Raw genomic sequence first — 19,545 nt, 5'->3', positions numbered from 1 at the left:
AATGTAAATATTACTTACTATTTAGCCAGCTCTCTTGGTCTTGTCTGCTGCACCTTAGCTCCTGCGCTGAGCTCTCTGGGTGTTTAGGAGACCTTTGCAGTAGGAGAACTCTGGGCCACAACCAGTTGTTGCCATGACTGGCTCTCCTTGAGTCGTTCCAGGCAGAGCAGAACAACTCAGGGATGGAGTATTCAAGTACTAGCATAAATAAAATACTAAAGGAGCATTTGACCAAGTGTCAATCTGAGTAGCTGAGGACTCATTCTACTGAGAGTTTCTATGCAGCTTTGCTTTGCAACACAGTATTAAGTCTTGGAGTATGTGTTCTCTGTCAGACCATAGAAATCATGTAAATTCAGATTTTAAGGTGATGTGGTATATCAAAATCCCATTTATACATTTTGTTTCTCTTTTTTAAAAAGTCAGTATTTTCCTTCTATCAGATAAAAATAAATGTCTCTTTGCAGCTGTTATGTGTGTATTCAGATTTCAGTGTAAAGTTTATCTTTACAAGCAAGCCCTTATGATTTAAATAAGTCCATTGGAATATGTTTTAAAAAAATGTCTTTTACAAAGGAAAAAATTTCATGCTTCTGAAGACTCTGGGCAGTAGGGGGCTGAGAATTTACAAGGTTAGCATTTGCTCATGAAATGTGCTTGTAGAAGAAGCAGCCAGTTCCCTGGATCTATGCCTCAGAGATCTGTTGTATGGTTTAAAGACTGACCCACAAACCTGCTGTGTTGTTAGTGTATTGATACATCTATGAATCAAGATTACACTTGTCACAGCTATTCACTATGGATAGACTAGGGTTTGTAAATGTAATTAAATTTACCCTATGCTTTAGAAATGAAGGTGGTCTGGCTTCTAATTTCCTGTAACTAATACAAAGTAGGAATGCAAAGAAAATAGAAACAGAGCTCACGGAACAAGCTTTAGTCTGGTTCTTTGTCCTGTAGCTGCTTTAAGGGCTTTGTTTCAATTATAGATTAAGTATATATAAGTAAGCAATTTCTTTTAGGACTATGGGAAAGCAAAATCTTTCTTGTCTGATTGATTGTCTAGCAAGCTTCCAATGAGTTTTGTGTTGTTGTGCTTGGGAAGTGTTTTGCTGTGGGAATCAGTGAAAAGTGACACACAAGAGGCATCATATCCTGTATTGGATTTGGTACTGATTTGTTTCCCCTGTCTCAGCTCTTGTTAGTAAATTGTAGCAGGTGAGGTACTGCATTGCCTTTCCATGCAAGATCCATGGCCTGGGAGACTAATAAATTCCTACCTGGATGAGACTTTCTTCTCTATCAGATGAACTCACTGAGTTTTAGTGAGGATCTTGTATTCATTTACTCTGAGCATCTGGAAAAGTATTGTAGAGGACATAAATACAAATATTTCTGAGGAACTGCTATAATTAACTCATAAAGGAATGGTGATACTCTTCTGGAAGGTGTAAGAAAACTTTCCATAATGGAAAATGCCTCCCCCAGGGTGGTTTTGTTAAAGTTCCAGTTAAGATATCATCTACACCTATAAATAAGTCAGCGAAGACTCTATAAAGAAATTCCTGTAAAAGACCAACTGTGATAGAAAGCTGATGCTGGGGTTTTACAATGAACTGAAAATCCAGGAAAGATGAGAAGATTGCACTAAATCTTGCGGGTCTCATTCTTCAAAGCATTGCTTCATCTCAAACTGCATAAAACCATTCTTTATGTATTTTTCTGTAAGGGTAGAGAACCATGCCCTGGTGTTCATCAATATGATTTGTAGCATAATGGGGCCTTGGAGAATTATGTGAAAGGGATTTATATGAAGAATTTATGATTCTGAACATGATCCTCACCTATTTTAAGGGACGGTGTGGTGAAGGTTACCATTGACAGAGTAACTGGAGTCTGTGTCAGAAATCAAAAAAGGAGACAGGGTCAGCAATGAAGATTAAAAGTCAGACAAAACTAGTACAGATCCCATATTGTGTAAACTCAGTTTTCTTAATAATTGAAGGAAACAGGCTGGGAGCCATTCTCTGAAAAAGGCTGAAAGAACTCATAATCACTAATTCTCCTAATCACTAATTCCTGTGGATTATTAGGCATCCTGATATCTCTTAGAAAAGGGAAAACGAGATTTCCAAGTTTCCAAACCCACCAAGTAAGGATATAAAACACATTAAAGTATAAAATGTGAATTATGCACAGTCTAATAAAATTCCAGCCACATTAAGAACCCAAAATGGAGGTATAATGAAGGAACGGATAACAATTTGTATTAAATCTAGGAAAGTAGAAGGCTGTTCCAAGGTGCTGTGTTTGTCACAGCACTGTTTTGAGTGTCAGTGAGGTTTTAGCTGCCATGGGAACATACCCTACTGCAGAGGGTGGAAGAGAGCAAGGGGAAAAGGAAGAATTTATAGTTTTACTACCTTCTCTGTTTGTATAATTAAAGCTCACAGGTTAGCAGAAAACACATGATTTATAGATTCTCTCAGATCAAGCAGCTACGCTGGGAACTAGTCACATTAACCACCTTTACACAAACTTGCAAATAAATACTGCTTCAGTAGCCATGACCTTGTGACAGGAAAAACACAGGGTGGAAATGAAGTTTGCAAAATTTTCCTTTCACTGTGGCAAAGAACTTGACTGACTCTTCCATGCAATTCTGTCTTCTCCTATAATGGGTCTTTTCATTCTGGTTTTACATCATGTTGATGGAGATTTTGCGCTGAGGCTTTTGGGGAGCAGGGAGTACTGGGCATACCAGGAAGGACCAGAGTCTGAATGGGAAAGCTTTGTGAATCACCTGTTCACCCTACATCCTATCTTCTCCCATGCACGCTCACCTTTTTTTTTTTTTTTTTTTCTGGTACATTCCTCCTTTAAGTCTCTTGTTTCCTGAGAATGAGCAATTAAGAAGATCAGGATTTCTTTTTCCCCTCCACAAAGCTTTGTCACGTGCCCCATCAAACTTACAGCAACTTACAAAGAAAAATAGCCTCAGGAGGGTTTAGATGCTCTTCAGGATTTCCAGCTAGGGAACCCTGAGTCTTTGCTTTGTGTGTGCCCAGTGTCCAGGAGTTGATAGGAGGGGAGAAAGGAAGAAAAAAGTGAGGAGGTGGGGGAGGAGGATGAGAGGGAGATGAATACCAAGTGCTCAGGCAAAACAAGAGACAAAACAGGTTCCCCCACCCTTATGCTTTTTCCTTTCTCTACCTCCAGTATAAGATGTACCAGCTCTAGACAGGTTTTCACCTCCAATTTCTTCCACTTCTAAGCTGGGACCAGTGCCCGTGCATGCATGTATGTGAATGCGATAGAGGGAGCTTACCTACAAAAACTGGTAGGCACCATCTCTGGGGCTCTCTGCTGTCAGGTAAGATTTGGCTTTTCTTCTTTTCTTTGTTGAGTCTCCTTTCAGAGAGGATGTCCTTAAACTGGGTTCATGGGTAAACAGTCTCTGTACCAGTCTCCTTTGTCCACCTATTCTAGCAAGTGCAGCTCTTATGTCTGCAGGCTGACACAGAATAAAGGCATGTCTAAGGAGGCTTACTGCAAAGCGGAGGAGTTTCCAGGGTGGGGAGAAGGACATTTTTTCATTGCCTGGAGTTTGAATGAGTGGAGGGGCGCTTTGGGAACTACCTGGCGGTGTCTCAGCCTGTCATATGCATGCTCAGGGACAGACTCATCCTCGGACCTGACCATCAGGTACAGCCCCACATGCCAGCCCTTAGGAGGGTGAGCACCACTGCCACCCAAACTGTGTCACAGGTGAGTTATCAGGCATACTTTTGGTGGGATAAAAAACAGAGCCACCAGAGAAGGCTCCCACACCCCAGCTAGCTGAAGCCAGGAACACAAGAAGTGGTCGGAGACCTAGCTGTGGGCCCCAGTGACAGGCGAGGAGAAGATGTGAGCATGGCCAACAGCCATGTCCTTCAGACAGAGTGTCACCTACCTGGACTTACTCAGGTGTCATAGGTGTGATGAGGCACAACTGGAGTGCTGCAATGGATGGCTATAAAATTTTCAGAAGGAATAGGCAAGGAAGGAGAGGCAGTGGGGTAGCCTTGTATGTTAGGGAGCATTTTAATTGTCTAGAGCTTAATAATGGTGATGATAGGGTTGAGTGTTTATGGGTAAGAATCAGGGGAAAGGCCAACAAGGCAGATATCGTGGTGAGAGTCTGTTATAGACCACCCAATCAGGATGAAAAGGCAGGCAAAATACTTCATAAGCAGCTGGGAGAAGTCTCACAATTGCTAGTCCTTGTTCTCATGGGGGACTTCAACTTACCTGATGTCTGCTGGAAATACAATACAGCAGAGGGGAGACAGTCTAGCAGGTTCCTGGAGCATGTAGAGGATAATTTCCTGACACAGTTGGTGAGGGACCCAACTAGGGAAGGTGCCCCGCTGGACCTGTTGTTTGTGAACAGAGAAGGACTTGTGGGTGATGTCATGGTTGGAGGCCATCTTGGGCATAGCGATCACAAAATTATAGTTTTCAATTCTAGGAGAATTAAGAAGGGACATTAAAAGAACTGCTACCTTGAACTTCTGGAGGGTGGACTTTGGCCTGTTTAGGGGCCTGGTTGACAAAGTCCCTTGGGAGACAATCCTGAAGGGCTAAGGAGTCTAAGAAGGCTGGATATTCTTCAAGAAGAAAATCTTAAAGGTGTAGGAGCAGGCTGTCCCCAAGTGACAGAAGACAAGCTGGTGAGGAAGAAGACCAGCCTGGCTGAACAGAGAGCTTTGGCTGGAACTCAGGAAAAAAAGGAGCGTTTATGACCTTTGGAAGAAGGGGAGGCACTCAAGAGAACTATAAGGACCTCATGACGTTACACACAGAGAAAATTAGAAGGGCCAAAGCCCAACTAGAATTTAATCTGTCTACTGCTGTAAAAGACAGTTAAAAAAGGGGGCGTTGAGGAGGATCTCCATCCTTTATTGGATGTGGGGGGAAACATAGTAACAAAGGATGAAGAAAAGGCTGAAATACTTAATGCCTTCTTTGCCTCAGTCTTTACTAGAACAGTTGTTCTTGGGGTACCCAGCCCCCTGAGCTGGAAGACATGGACAGGGAGCAGAATGAAGCCCCCATAATCCAAGGGGAAATGGTTAGTGATCTGCTACACCACTTAGACACACACAAGTCTATGGCACCAGATGGGATCCACCCAAGGGTACTGACGGAGCTGGCAGAAGTGCTCACCAAACCACTTTCAATCATTTATCAGCAGTCCTGACTAACCAGGGAGGTCCCAGTTGACTGGAAGTTAGGAAATGTGGTACCCATCTACAAGAAGGACCAGAAGGAGGATCTGGGGAACTACAGGCCTGTCAGTCTGAAATCAGTGCTGGGGAAGGTTATGGAGCAGATCATCTTCAGTGCCATCACGTGGCACGTACAGGACAACCAGGTGATCAGTCAGCATGGGTTTATGAAAGGCAGGTCCTGCTTGACTAACCTGATCTCCTTCTATGACAAGGCAAAACACTTGGTGGATAAGGGAAAAGCTGTGGATGTTGTCTACCTAGACTTTAGTAAAGCCTTTGACACGATTTCCCACAGCATTCTCCTGGAGAAACTGGTTGCTCATGGCTTGGATGGGTGTACTCTTCACTGGGTTAAAAACTGGCTGGATGGTTGGGCCCAAAGAGTTGTGATGAATGGAATTAAATTCCATTTAACCCCCACATCCAAGTTAAAAATGGAGGTGGCCAGTCACAAGTGGTGTTCCCCAGGGCTCAGTATTGCAGCCAGTTCTGTTTAATATATTTATCAATGATCTTGACAAGGGAATCAAGCGCACCCTCAGTAAGTTTGCAGATGATATCAAATTGGGCAGGATTGTTGATCTGCCTGAGGGCAGAAAAGCTCTACAGAGGGTTCAGGACAGGCTGGAACAATGGGCTGACAACTCGTATGAGGTTCAACAAGGTTCACTGCTGGGTCCTGCACTTGGGTCACAACAACCCCATGCAACGCTACAGCCTTGGAGAAGAGTGGCTGGAAAACTGCCCAGTGGAAAAGGACCTGGGACTGTTGGTCAACAGCTGACTGAATATGAGCCAGCAGTGTGCCCAGGTGGCCAAGAACACCAATAGCATCCTGACTTGTATCAGAAATAGTGTGGTCAGCAGGAATAAGGGAGTGATCATCCTTCTGGACTCAATACTGGTGAGGCAATGCCTCAAATACTGTGGTCAGTTTTGGGCCCCTCACTACAAGACAGACACTGAGGTGCTGGAGTGTGTCCAAAGAAGAGCAACAAAGATGATGAAGGGTCTAGAACACAAGTCTTATGAGGAGCAACTGAGGGAACTGGGGTTGTTTAGCCTGAAGACTCAGGGGAGACTTTATTGCTCTCTACAACTACCTGAAAGGAGGTTGTATCAAAGTATCAAAGTTGTATCCCAAGTAACAAGTGACAGGACAAGAGGAAATGGCTTCAAGTTGCACCAGGGGAAGTTTAGATTGGATATTAGGAAAAATTTCTTCACTGAAAGGGTTGTCTAGCATTGGAACAGGCTGCCCGGGGAAGTGGTTGAGTCGCCATCCCTGGAGATACTTAAAAGACATGTGGATGTGGCACTTATGTAAGGACACGGTTTAGTGGTGGACTTGGCAGTGTTAGGTTGGACTTGATGATCTTAAAGGTCTTTTCCAACCTAAACACTTCTATGATTCTATGATTATGTTTTGCTGGTATTCCTGCCACATGTGGGAAAGAAGATCTTACATGGGCTATCTGTCTTCATGTTTCATGGCACTGGAGAAGTATGGTATCCAAGATACAGCAAAAACCTAAGGTTGTCACTATACCCGAGTCAGTAAGAGACCACCCTTACCAGCCAGGTATCTGCTTAGATAAAACCAGAGCTGTCTCTGACCTCCCAATCCAGTTGGCAGTGTATTACAAATACTCCCAGTATAATACCAGTGGTGCCAAAAAGTATTTGAGTGGCATAAGTCGAGTCTGTGATTAGAGTGAAACACTCATATTTATGCTGGTTGCACAAAAAAGGAAAGATTAAAGCTAATATTGCAGCAGGCTGTGGTACCACAGGGCACACTGCTCTGCTCTCTGTATTAAGTGTTTTCCTCAGAGGCATTGTCAGGGCAACTGAACAGATGCTCTAAGATATATGGTTGCAGGTTGCTCCAGGCCTGAAAACTACTGACCTCCTTAAAGCCATGCCATAGGAACACTTGGGGATACATTAAAGCCTGTAAAACTTGTATGACTATCAGTCCTTCCTAGCACACTTCCATCTGACATCCAGAGACAGATCATAAATGTTAATAATTTTAATACTGTAATAATTTTTGTATACTGCTGAGTGTAAGTTTTGTTTAAGCTCTGCTGTCCATGAGAGAATTGTACCAACTCAGTGTGGCATGAATTTGTATGCTGCTGTCAAGCATCGGTTGGCATCATATTCCACATATTCCACTCCCACATCTCCACGGCTTTTCTTTTTTTTTTGGTCAACCTTGCATATGGGGTACAGTGGAGGAGACTGTGCAGACCCCCTGCTTCTCTGCCAGACCTTTTCTAGTTGGATGTTGCTTTGCTCAGAGATAAGGACAATTCTCTTAACTGTGTTTCAGATGTTTTCCTTTTTTTTTTTTTTATTCTGAGATTACTGTAGTAGTAACATGCAGAGCATTTCAAACCTTAAGCTAAAGGCTACTTGATGTGCTTACATGGCAGCATACCTTATGTGAGCGTCATGCCCATGCTCATAAGTTTGAATGAGTTCATCCTCACTTGAGTGCTGTGAGGTATGTGCTGTCATTCCCCATTGTACAATTTCAGAAGTGGGGCATAAAGAGATGATGTGACTTTTCCCAAGATCACAAGAAAGTAAGAAGCAGAGCAGGAATAGGTTATAAGTTTTCTGCATCAAGAGCAAACCATTCCTATTTTGTTCTTGTTTTAAAAAAAGGTCAAGGAAATACATTAGAGTCTCTGTCAGGGCAGTGTCAAATGCAAATATCTCTCTTATATGTAGCTGTCAGTAGCTCTTACTTCATCTGATGTGATAGAGACATCTCAGTGAAAATGTTGGTGCCACAGCCACAGTCTTTTTGCCTTGCCCATACATAAACAGAGCCTAGGCAAGTATTTGCATGAGCAAGTCTTAGCATCTAGATATACTTTTGTTATTTTCACTTCTTACATTTCTGGAACACAAATAGCTACTGAACAGACCCTTGGGAAGCCATGAAAACACATGTATGTACATGTATATGCACATATACATAAACCCATATACATATATTTTACTTATAAGATCTGTGTCTTTAGACAAATATAAAAGAATAGGAACTTCTACATGTATTTTCAGCCAGCAGTTCTATAAAACACAGTGCTGCTTAAAAGTGAACACAGAAGCTGATTTCATAAATATTTTCAGATCTGATTTAGAGATTGAAATTAAGAACAAAGTACTGCAGTATGTAAGTAGAGATTTAAGAATTACTGATATCTTTTGTTCTCAAAGTGCAGTATTTAAGTTTTCTTTACTTCTTTGTATTTACCTGCAAAGAAGCAAATTCACATTTTTCCTGTAACAATTGACCACTGAGCCCTAAGGCTCTATCTAAAATGGTAAAGGGGACTAAACCTCTTTATTGTTGTGTAACTCATTAGCTAACATCAGACGATTAGAGCTAATGTTTCAATCTAAAACGATTGAAGTCCCTCATTAACGGGGCTAGATTTCTTTTGATCTAATTACTTAGTGTCCCAGATATATGGGAAATTCAGAGATCAGCTCTGAGAAACCTCTGCAGACATAGTCACATCTAGAAATGTGAACTTACGTATAGGCTCCAGAAATGTTGTTTAAAATGTTAACAAGCCTCATTTAGTCTGCCAGTAATGCTTGGTCAAATGTTCAAATGAAATCACATTGATGATAGCTAGAGAATGAAGATGACAAATGTTTGCTGAGTATGATTTAATCTTCATTATTATAGGCAATTGGATTGCAAATTTCCATAATTAAACATCCAGAGCACTGGTCAGATTCTATTGTAAACTTGATAATTGCTGTTGAAGGGAAAACAGTACAGCAGGGTGTTGCTGTCACATGACGAGCTTTTGAGGCTGAGCTAATAGGATGCCCTTTTAAAATGTTCTCCATGTTTTCTGGTTTAGAGGCAGGGGATATCATCATGGAGATTTCATCAAAAGAAAATACTCAGTTTTTCTCAAACAACACACTCCTGCCGGTTGACAGATCTTCATTCAAGTCTGAATCTTCTGCATCCAAGGAAAAGCAGTCGTGTTGTGGAGGTATAAAGGTAGAGTAAGAGTTTTTGAATATTCCAATAGGGACTTAGAAAACCTCTTATTTTAGTGAACTATCCCTTTTTCAGTTCTGATTATGTCTTGATGAGTCAGTATGAAATTATTAGAGATATTTCTCAGTCACAAAAAGAGCCTGCTTCAGAACTGTATTTGCCTAACATTTGGCAACGTTCAAATATAGCATGTTGGTGGAGGCTTGCATAATATTCACTTCAAGTGTCATCTGAAAGGTCACTATACCCTCCTTAGAGCACCACCCTATTTTCCTGAAGTTAAGAACAGAAACTGGCAGACAGGTACCACAGACAGCTGTTAGTACATATTGCTTTTTAAAGTTTGTAGCCATAGTAGTCTTCTGAGCTCTGAAAAATAATATTTGTATTATGTCCATGTGTTTTGAGTGCTACATTATTAAAGTATTATTGTAATGTTCCTGATTTGAGAGAACTCTGCATGAGGTGACTTTGAAAGGAAACTGCAGATGTATAACTGCTGCATCTGCATTTATTTCTCCCATGAGAAGTACTTCCTTGAGGCAATGGAAACTCCCTGCTTTAAGCTTCGTAATGTAGCTGTACGTACCTGACAGTGGGACCGCTGTACCTTGGATGAGCATTCCACCCTGTATGGGACACTGGAGTACAGGAGGCAGCATAATGCTTTGCTTATTGTCTCTATCTGTCTTCCAAAGCCAGATTGTAAAATGCTGACACTCTCTTGGGTGAGGTCTCACTAAGTCACCATACAATGGTGGGATTAGATGATTTGAGTTATATGGTAAATGAGTCTTTGACCTTGACCAGTTTTTTCATCTTGCAGTTTTATTTCTGTTGTTCTCTCTCTCTCTCTCACATATCTACTTTCAGATACTAATCCAGCTCCCAATACAGTCAATGACTTCAGCAAAAGTTGACCCGAAGTCTAAAAATTATGCAAAGTGGTTAAGATATTGCAGGATTTACTGAGTCTGATGACTGCTATAAAAATATTTTGATTCCTGAATATTCTTGAATTTTTCTGATCCTGTAAAGACCCAGAAATGGGGTCTTGTTTTGAAGTAGAAGATGAGTTGTATTAATTAAATTTGTGGCATAATAGTAATTCTATCATTGTTCCTCCATTTGCTGCAACAATAATCCGATTCCTTCATTGAATAAACCTTCAGTCACAGATTAGCCAGTCAGGAATCAGCTTATTAGCTCCAAAATCAGAAAAGGAATAATATTTTGGCTCAGTTTCTTTCTGTTCAAAAAATGTTTCTTCTGGGAACCCAAACCAATATGATTAACCTATTCCAGTAGGGACTTAGAAAACCTTTTTTTGGTGAACTAACACTTTTTCAGCTCTGAGTATGTCTTAATGAGTCAGTATGAAGTTATTAAAGATATTTCCAAGTCACAAAAAGGTCAGCTTCAAATCTGTATTTGCTTAACATGTTACCAAAACAATATGCAGATTCAGCAGGTTGTTTTTACTGATTATCAGGCTTTCCATGTGTCAAAATTGCTTTTTACCAGAAAGACTGGGAAATCATGTGCATCTTTCTGTCCCACCTCTAAATTGGGAGAGTTTTTCCACTGCTGTACGTGGTCTCCACCTTCCTCCTGTGACAGTTGCAAGCCCAGCAGAAAAACTTGTGCCAAAGAGAGACAGAGACATTTGAAGTTCTAGTTTCACCTATATGATTTTCCTGTGAAAAACCATGTTTGCTTTTGCATTCCTATTTAAAATTCAAGGGTATGAACACACAGGAAATGTAAAATATTATGGCAATATTTTTACTAGAGAGCTCTTTGAGAGCCCTCACTGTGGGAAGTAAGAACCAGATACTATTTATTTACCCACAAGTGTTTCTAAAGGAGGAATAACCAGAATTGGATAGTGTGTTGAATGTGACACAGAGATATATTTGAACCTTAACACAAGAATTTGCATTCAACAGTGATGCCAGTCTTATTACCAATGTGCCTTGTCAAATGAGATGTTGTAAGGACTATTGCAGTGGAGGTGAGTACATCACTTCAGAGCACCTGCTTACTGGAAGTGTGATTGTTCAGAGAGCAGGCCTAAGGACTAGGACAAAGGTCTAGACCTCTCTTTATACAAAACAATACTGTGTCTTTTAACTTCTGGTTTAGGGGTTTTTTTAACAACTTTTACAAAGAGCATCCCTATATATTCAGTCAACACAACTCGTATCTGAAGGAAGAAATCAGTGTTGTGGTTTCCATGACTAGTTGCATGGTGTGAGTATCCCTGAAGTTTGTAAACTCAGGAAGGCTGCATTCAGTGAAGGCAAATTTAGCCCATAGCTCTGCCAGAGTGAAACAGTTGGTGTTAAGGACTCTGCACTCCTACTGTACGCACTGCAGGGTGGGGAGATACTTCAGACCAGCTCTTGTCTTGTCCCAGAGACTGAAGAGCTGTTGACTGTTGAAGTGAATGTAATGCCCTTCTAGAGCACATCTTCCAGCTTAATTTTGTGTAAAAGGGATTCAGTCTGCACATTTGCAGTTTGTACCAAAGCACAGTGAAAGGGATTTGAGTTTCATTTCCAAAACCCACTCCTGACTCAGACTAACACACTAAAACAGATGTAGTGATAACTAAGAGAAAATAACTGCTTCTGCAAAACAAAAGGATGAGGGAAGGTTGTCCCCCAGCAAAATGCAGTGTACAATCAAAAGAAAATGTATGTATTAGAGCTTGCAAGAGATCTGGTGGGGAAAGGACAAGCCTAGAAGAGAATTGCCTGGCAGGTCACTGTTCAACTCATGGAGCAGTGTAGCAAGAGGCAGAGACTTCTTCCTCCTGGACAGCCTGGGCTTCAGTGGGAACAGTTTACCAGAAAAGGACTGTAAAATCCAGCCAAATGCAAAAGTCTATGCTAAAAAATACCCAAATAACTCACCTGCCCACCAAGCACACCTAACATTTACCCTTATTGTTATTGTGTAAGATACCTCCTCCTTAGAGAGATCAGTGGGGTGATATATGTCTCTGTCCTTCAAAGATTTGTTATTGACCTGAAATAAGCAGTGGCTGATAGCACATTCAGTTTATACCATTATTGCTCAGAAGAAATGGACAAATCAGCAATCTAGCATTTCATAAAAAGTAGGAGAAATATTGACGTGGTTATTTGGGAAAAGAAGAGGTGGGAATGTGAAATCGTTTAAAAATAGTTAATGAAGTAAAACCTTCTGTACTGCCTGATTTTAATCACTGTCAATTTCTTTCACAGATATTTCTTGGTGCATTGTCTTTTGTTTATTTTGCTAAAGCACTGTCAGGAAGTTATTTTAAAAGCACTATCACACAAATAGAAAGAAGATTTGATATCCCTTCCTCTTTGGTTGGCATTATTGATGGCAGTTTTGAAATCGGTATGTGCTATAGGAACTCATTTTTGTTTTCAGAAAAAAACACTGATGCAATTTGTTTTGAAAAACGATTGTATGAATCTCCTTGAACCATTAAAACTGAGCAACAGTCACCTAGTAAAATTCAACATGACTATGTTGGATAGGACTGGTTTTCTAACACAAGCAATTCAACATAGTCCTAAATATTCTGTAACTTGAGAAGTTTAACGTCCGGCTAATTAATACTAATTGAAATTTTGACTGTTGAATGAGAGCTTACCTGCACAGATTTCTGCTTTCTCTCTCCTTTTGTCAGCAATCCACCTTCCCCACAAGTGTTTGCCCTTCATGATTTATTAAGCAGCAAGAGTACAAACCTCTAACCATAATCTACATTCAGTGTCCAGTCCATCCCCTTCCTTCCTGCTAAGGTTTCCAGTGTGACATTGTCTCTTATGATTTCAGATTACTGAATTTATCTTGTGGGTGATCAGTGGACTGTGGTATTCAAGGGAATGAAATCTTAACCTAAATGTATAAAACTCTGTTTGATTCCCTCTTTTCCTGCTTTTCGGGTTATTTGTTCTCTTCAGTTGGCAACAGTCCTTCTCCTCTTTTCCAGCTGCTTATCCAAAAGTTTATGGTTTTCTTATCATGGAAGGCATTGGGCTCCTGTAAGAATGCCTGGAAAGAGGGAGAAACACCAACCCCATGCAATCAAGCCCTCTCCCCCTGAAATCACTGCCTATACCACACAGTAGGAATCATTATTTCAGGGGATCTCTTATCAACAAGCCGTAAAACTCAGTTTTCCTTTTGTATTCTCAAAGGGAACCTCCTAATCATAATTCTTGTGAGCTACTTTGGAGCGAAGCTTCACAGGCCAAGAATAATTGGAGCAGGCTGCTTAATTATGTCAGCTGGAACATTCCTAATTGCAATGCCCCAGTTCTTCATGGGACGGTAAGTGCAAAATGATCAGTATTTTCCAGCTGGGCTATGCACACTGAACACCAGCTCACTAAAATATTTAGGCATTGATTGTGAAGATGCGCATAGAAATAAGCATACATGGATGTGGTTACTCAATTTAATATTTTTTTGTGAAATGACTTAGTACTGCAGAGCACATAATTTAACATATATGCTATTCTCAGTTGCAATGAACTTATTTTATTAGTCTGTGATCTTGATCAGCTGCATTTTGACATGATTTAAGAATTGTTGAAGCCTCAGTGATGAAGTGATGACTAAACTCAGGAAAACAATCTGAGTATTAAACACAAGCATGAATATACACCCACTGTCTGATAATCTCCTAGTACAGATTCATGCATCATAACAGAGTAAAGTTAAACTGAAATGCAGCACTGTGACACAAAGAGAACCAAAGGGACAATTCTCATGTACTACCGCGGTATAAACTGGGTTCCATTTATCACCTGAAAACCGTCATTTGCAACACTGGATGCAGATGCAATTTGCACTTAAGTGCCATGGAGATATCTTCCATGGTAGTAACAGATCTGTTTACTTTGGTTTATAAACAGATACCAGTATGAAAGGTTCCCTTCCACCATCAATTCGACTGTTAGCATCTCTCCATGTCTGCAGGATAAAAGCCAAACTCCACTCTCAGCCTTGGAAAAATCTCAAGCAAAAATAAATGCAGGTGGGAATGATCTTTCTTAGCTATTGTGATAAGTACACTAAAATACATCAAAAGGCTCCTAAACTCTCATGCTATAGTTTATTAGAATGTCTACTGGCTGAGGCAAATTTATTAAAAATAAATATATGACTGCCAGTGCCCACTGCCAAGAGTTTTTTCAGGCTGCAGCCTTTCCTTCAGATTTGCTCTCTCCTCCAGCAACATTCTGCAGCTTTGGGACTTGCAAAACCACCAGTCTCCCATGGAGACCTTAGAATGTCTTGGTCTTACCTCTTCCAGGAAATATGCCTTCAGAGTCTCAGGCCACTGGAAATAGCTGCTTGGCTCTCCCAGCCTGGGGCCCCCCCTTATTGTTTCTATCCCTGCTCACTGACCCCATTTTGCACAGCAGAAAGCTGTCTCCCCTCTTGGTCCGTTGAGCTCCTCATGGACAAGGTGCCTTCCTCCCTGATGCCTGACCATGAATAAGCTGTGGATGAGCAAATCAAACCCTCTACACATCACAAAATTGTATGTTTGCATCCTCGTACCTGTGGATTAGATGTGGCTGGTAGTGCTCACTATCATCAGTATTTCCCAAATCTTTCCATTAGGAGATCCCAGTTTTGGTTAGAAGGAAGTGAGAAAGGTTTCTAAAATGGGATGTGGTGACAAATTTATAAAACTGGCCAACTACTGATATCTGACTGAAGCAGTTCATGTTAAACATGTGTCCATCTCAAGCTGATTGGGTTAAATTTGCCACCCCCACACCCCACAAAACATTTTCTACAGTTTTCACACTGGTTTTCCCATATTAGAAGTATTTTAGAAGTCCTATGCATTCAGTGTCAAACTGTTATGAAAAAACACATCATTGTTGTCTCTCTTGTGATGTACCCAGGATGTGAAAAAGAAGCAGGCTCTTCCATGTGGATCTATGTTTTACTGGGAAATCTTTTGCGTGGAATAGGTGAAACTCCTATCCAGCCTCTGGGAATTGCATACATTGATGATTATGCCATTGAAGAGAATGCTGCCTTATACATTGGTAAAATAAATATTTTTTTTTTCCTAACGGATTTTTCCCCAGAAGAAACCAAGTCATTCTGAATAATGGAATGAGTGTTACTGAGTTAACTTGCCCTGATTGTTTTGTTTGCATAATTTCCAATATTAAATTTTATTTAACAGTCCTGTACATTCAAGGGACCAAGTTCCCATTTAATTATACCAGCACAGATCCATTATCTTAATTTGAGGAAAGAATTTGACCTTAGGTTCCTGCTGTTACCCTAATCTTCCTAATTCTTCTGGATGTGGACTGCTGAGCCTCTGTGCACATTTAGTTCTCTGGAAAGTGATGTAAAAGCATGTGCTCTTTTAAGCACTTAAAACAGAATTTCAGCAGGCACTCAAAACATTCCCTCCAGGTACAGGTAGAATTAGAAACAATAGTGCTGAGGCTTTAAAAAGTTGGTATCACTGTTTTCTTGTTGTGTTCATTGTCTGAAGACCTCTGCACATTCACTTGAAATATTGACAGAAAATCCTTCCCCATAAGCATCTTGTCTTGACAAGTTTCCAGGCTGGCAAAAGGCAAAAACTCAGGCTCTCTCTGTAAAAGACTCAGTCTTCCCAGCTTTCCAGGCTAATTCTGAAAATTCAAAATATTCAAAAAGTTTGTCTGAAGGTGTATTGAAATGTGTTAATATTGGGTACCAAAGCAAAGTGATTTTTCAGCCTATTCAGTGCCCACCACAACTCAAAGTTATCAGTTAAATAATTGACATTTGCTTTCCAGTTTAATCTAGTCAGCTAAAGAGTTTCTAGCAGTTATAGATTGGTGCTGATATTGAGTTTGAGCCATTAAGCTCTCTGACTTTTTTCCTTTTGGGCAGAATTTCATTCTTTAATTGTATGCTAACAAAAATAGTTGAAGTGTTAATGTGGTGGGGAAAAATTTATTGTGGGTTTTTTCTTCTTGAAAATGTTCTAACTTGCATAACTAATGTGCCAGAGAGCAAAGATTGGCTCAGTATTTTAAGACTGTGTCACTTGTTACCCATGATATGTCATAATTTGCTGTTCGGTGCAGGAAGAACCACTGCTCTTTTTAACTCAGAAACATAACAGTCCCCTGTTTTCTATTGCAGGCTGTGTACAGACAGTTGCAATTATAGGGCCAGTATTTGGCTTTCTTCTAGGATCCCTGTGTGCCAAACTTTATGTTGACATTGGATTTGTAGATCTGGGTAAGTCAGAAAACTCAGGTTTTAAAAATTCAGTCAGGCTCCAAAATGCCTATTTTAGGCCAAGAACTATCTAGTTATCTTCTAGGCATAAGGGGCTAGTGGGGGTAGAGCAGGCACTTTATGAAATAAAAAGGATGACAGCAGTGCAATGCCCCATGCATAAAAGGGTAGCAAGAAGGATGGGTATAGAGGAAGTAGGAAGCCTGACTCTTCCTCAGCCCCAGCAGATCTGTGGCTGGTGGTCCCCAGGAGATGCCCTGGTGAGGAGGCTCTAGGGTGACAGTAGGCACCAGGAGGAGGCAGGACTGAGGTTCAGAATCCTGCCAAGTCCTGTGTGAGTGCATTTTGTTGTACGCTGTCATTGCCTAGAAAGGCAGTCTTGCAATGGGTACCAGGTCTCCTGATTGCCTTAATCCTGAGAAAATACCTTCCTCCTTGTTTTTCCCTGGCACTTTTGTGCAGAACAGCCTGACTGGGAGCAAGTGCGTGGCCACCTGGACTACCCCATGTCTTGGGCCTTGCAGCCTCTCTGGGGACATGTAAGCAACGTGGCTGGGGCCCCTGCTGCTGTGTCACAGGAATCAGCAAGTCCTTATTGCCTCCCCACAATTAGTCCTGTAACTGATAGAGACATACAGCACAGCTAAACCTGGTGAGGTGGGGGTTGACTCCTCTGGAGGAAGTCCCTGCAACATCACCTTCCTTGTTATCAGCAAACATTCTTGAAAAGTGTTTATTTGTTTCTCCTTTTTTTGATTTTCTCCAGACAGTGTAACAATAACTCACAAGGATGCGCAGTGGGTGGGAGCCTGGTGGCTGGGTTACTTAATAGCAGGTGTGATTAGCATTCTGGCTGGCATCCCCTTCTGGTTCCTGCCAAAGCATCTCCCAAAACCAGAGAGCAGAAAGGACTCCAGTACCTCTTCCGAGCAGTCAAAGTTCATCACTGAGGATTACAAGGACCAACACAAATCTTATCAGCAACAAGTGAAGATCACTGAGATGGCAAAAGGCAAGTCACTGGAGTTTCTTTCCTGACCGTTGAGTCTTTCTCTCACTAGCTTTTATGTTTTATACTTTCTGAGGCCATATTTTAATAGCCTCAAAATTACTATTTTCCCTCAGGTGTCACTCTCCACTTAACTAGTATACACAAATATGTTTTTTTCATTGTTCCCTGGACCTGCTCTTTCATACAGAACTTCTCCAGCTGAGATTTGTAAAGTTACACTAGTGGCCCAACAAATGCCATGAAACTGAAAAAATTTTTCATTCACAAATAGTGACTGTTGCAGAAGTGGGGGTCAAAATATCTGTTTTTGCTAAACCTTTTTCTTTAAGGTCATTCATTAGAAAAACATACACAATATCTGATCAGATTAAGGATGGGCACAGACTAGATACAGTATTTTAGGAGGCTATCTGGATTTAAACACAAGCTGGTTTGCACAATTGTATTTCCTTGGCCCTACTTTGCCAGAAGCATGTTCCCTCAGCACTTGAATCTGTAACTTCCTATGTCTGTGCTTACTGCCAGCTGTGCTGAGCACTCTCTGCCCCCAAATTAAGCTAAAAGGTGCTGTGGCTGTTGAGATCACAGAGAAACCAAATCAGTCCTGGTTTATGATCAAAAGAAGGTATATAAAACAAGATATCTCTGCTGAGAAATTGATGCTTAGTATTTTGCTCCGCCGTAGCCCCATCCAGAAATGGGGGAGCTCTTAGGAACTTCATGGAACTTCATGGATTCCTCCTGAAATATTCTGCTGTCTTTCTCTGGAAAGTGCAAACACATTGCAAAGCATTATTCACAGCAGTTATTCTCTCCCTGACCTGATTGTCATTTCTGCCATTTTGTCTTGCAGACTTCTTGCCATCACTGAAGAACCTCTTTGGGAATCCAGTTTACATTCTGTATTTGTGTGCAAGTATCATTCAGTTCAATTCTTTAATTGGCATGGTGACATATAAGCCAAAGTATATTGAACAACAGTATGGGCAAACATCTTCAAAAACTAATTTTGTTATAGGTAATGCTATATCTGCTTCTTGATATCTTAGAAATGGACATTTTAGGAGTGGCATATACATACATACAGGGAAAATTGGTTTTTTTAGGATACATTCATTTCTTCTCATTCCTTCTTTGGCTTTATGTAGTAGGTCATGAAACGTAAGTTATTTCATTTCTGCTTTAGCTCTAGTTAGCTCTGAGTTTATCTATGCAAGAGTTACTGTGAGAGATTACATGATTTGATACCTTATTTCCCATTTTACTGGAAATTTGGAAAATAATCTATGTACAGCACAAGAGAATAATTTAAAAGATAATTAATTTTAAAATACATACATTTGTCATCAAACAGATCTTTTCCCTTGATGGCTTCCCATTTATTTCAACAAAATGAAGATCAGCTCAGTGAGTGCTAAAGTACTGACCATTAAGTAGCTGTGATATTGCCAATCATTTCTTATTTTCTGAAGAGGCTGGTGCTAAATAACAGAAAGTCAAATTCATATCAGTGATCACACAATACATGCATTAAAAACCTCACATTATCTCAAAGCAGTGCTGGTGAAGGAAAAGTAAGCATTTCTGCCCTAACTTTACCTAAGAGCCTTTCTCTGTGAAGTTAGTCTCCCAAGCCCTTCCATACAGCACAATAGAGAGAGACGCTGCTTCTGCCTTTGGGTACCATTTTTGGAGATGTCTTCAGGATGGTGAACTTCATTGCTCAGTTGCTGAACCTTCATGCAGGCTTGGGTTCAGTTCCTGAGATCCAAGGATTCAATAGCATTAGACAGCAAAGAGGTTTACATCAATCCAATGCAGATGGAACTGCCTTGTTTCAGAGCAGCATTAGTTGCACAGCAACGGAGGTATATATATGCAGAAAAGCTGTATTGATCCATTGTGCTATGTTAATTCCTTAAAGATAGAAGCTGGAATTT

Source organism: Strix uralensis, chromosome 5, assembly GCF_047716275.1.
Source record: "Strix uralensis isolate ZFMK-TIS-50842 chromosome 5, bStrUra1, whole genome shotgun sequence".
Taxonomy (NCBI): domain Eukaryota; kingdom Metazoa; phylum Chordata; class Aves; order Strigiformes; family Strigidae; genus Strix; species Strix uralensis.
This window is presented reverse-complemented; position numbering follows the sequence as displayed.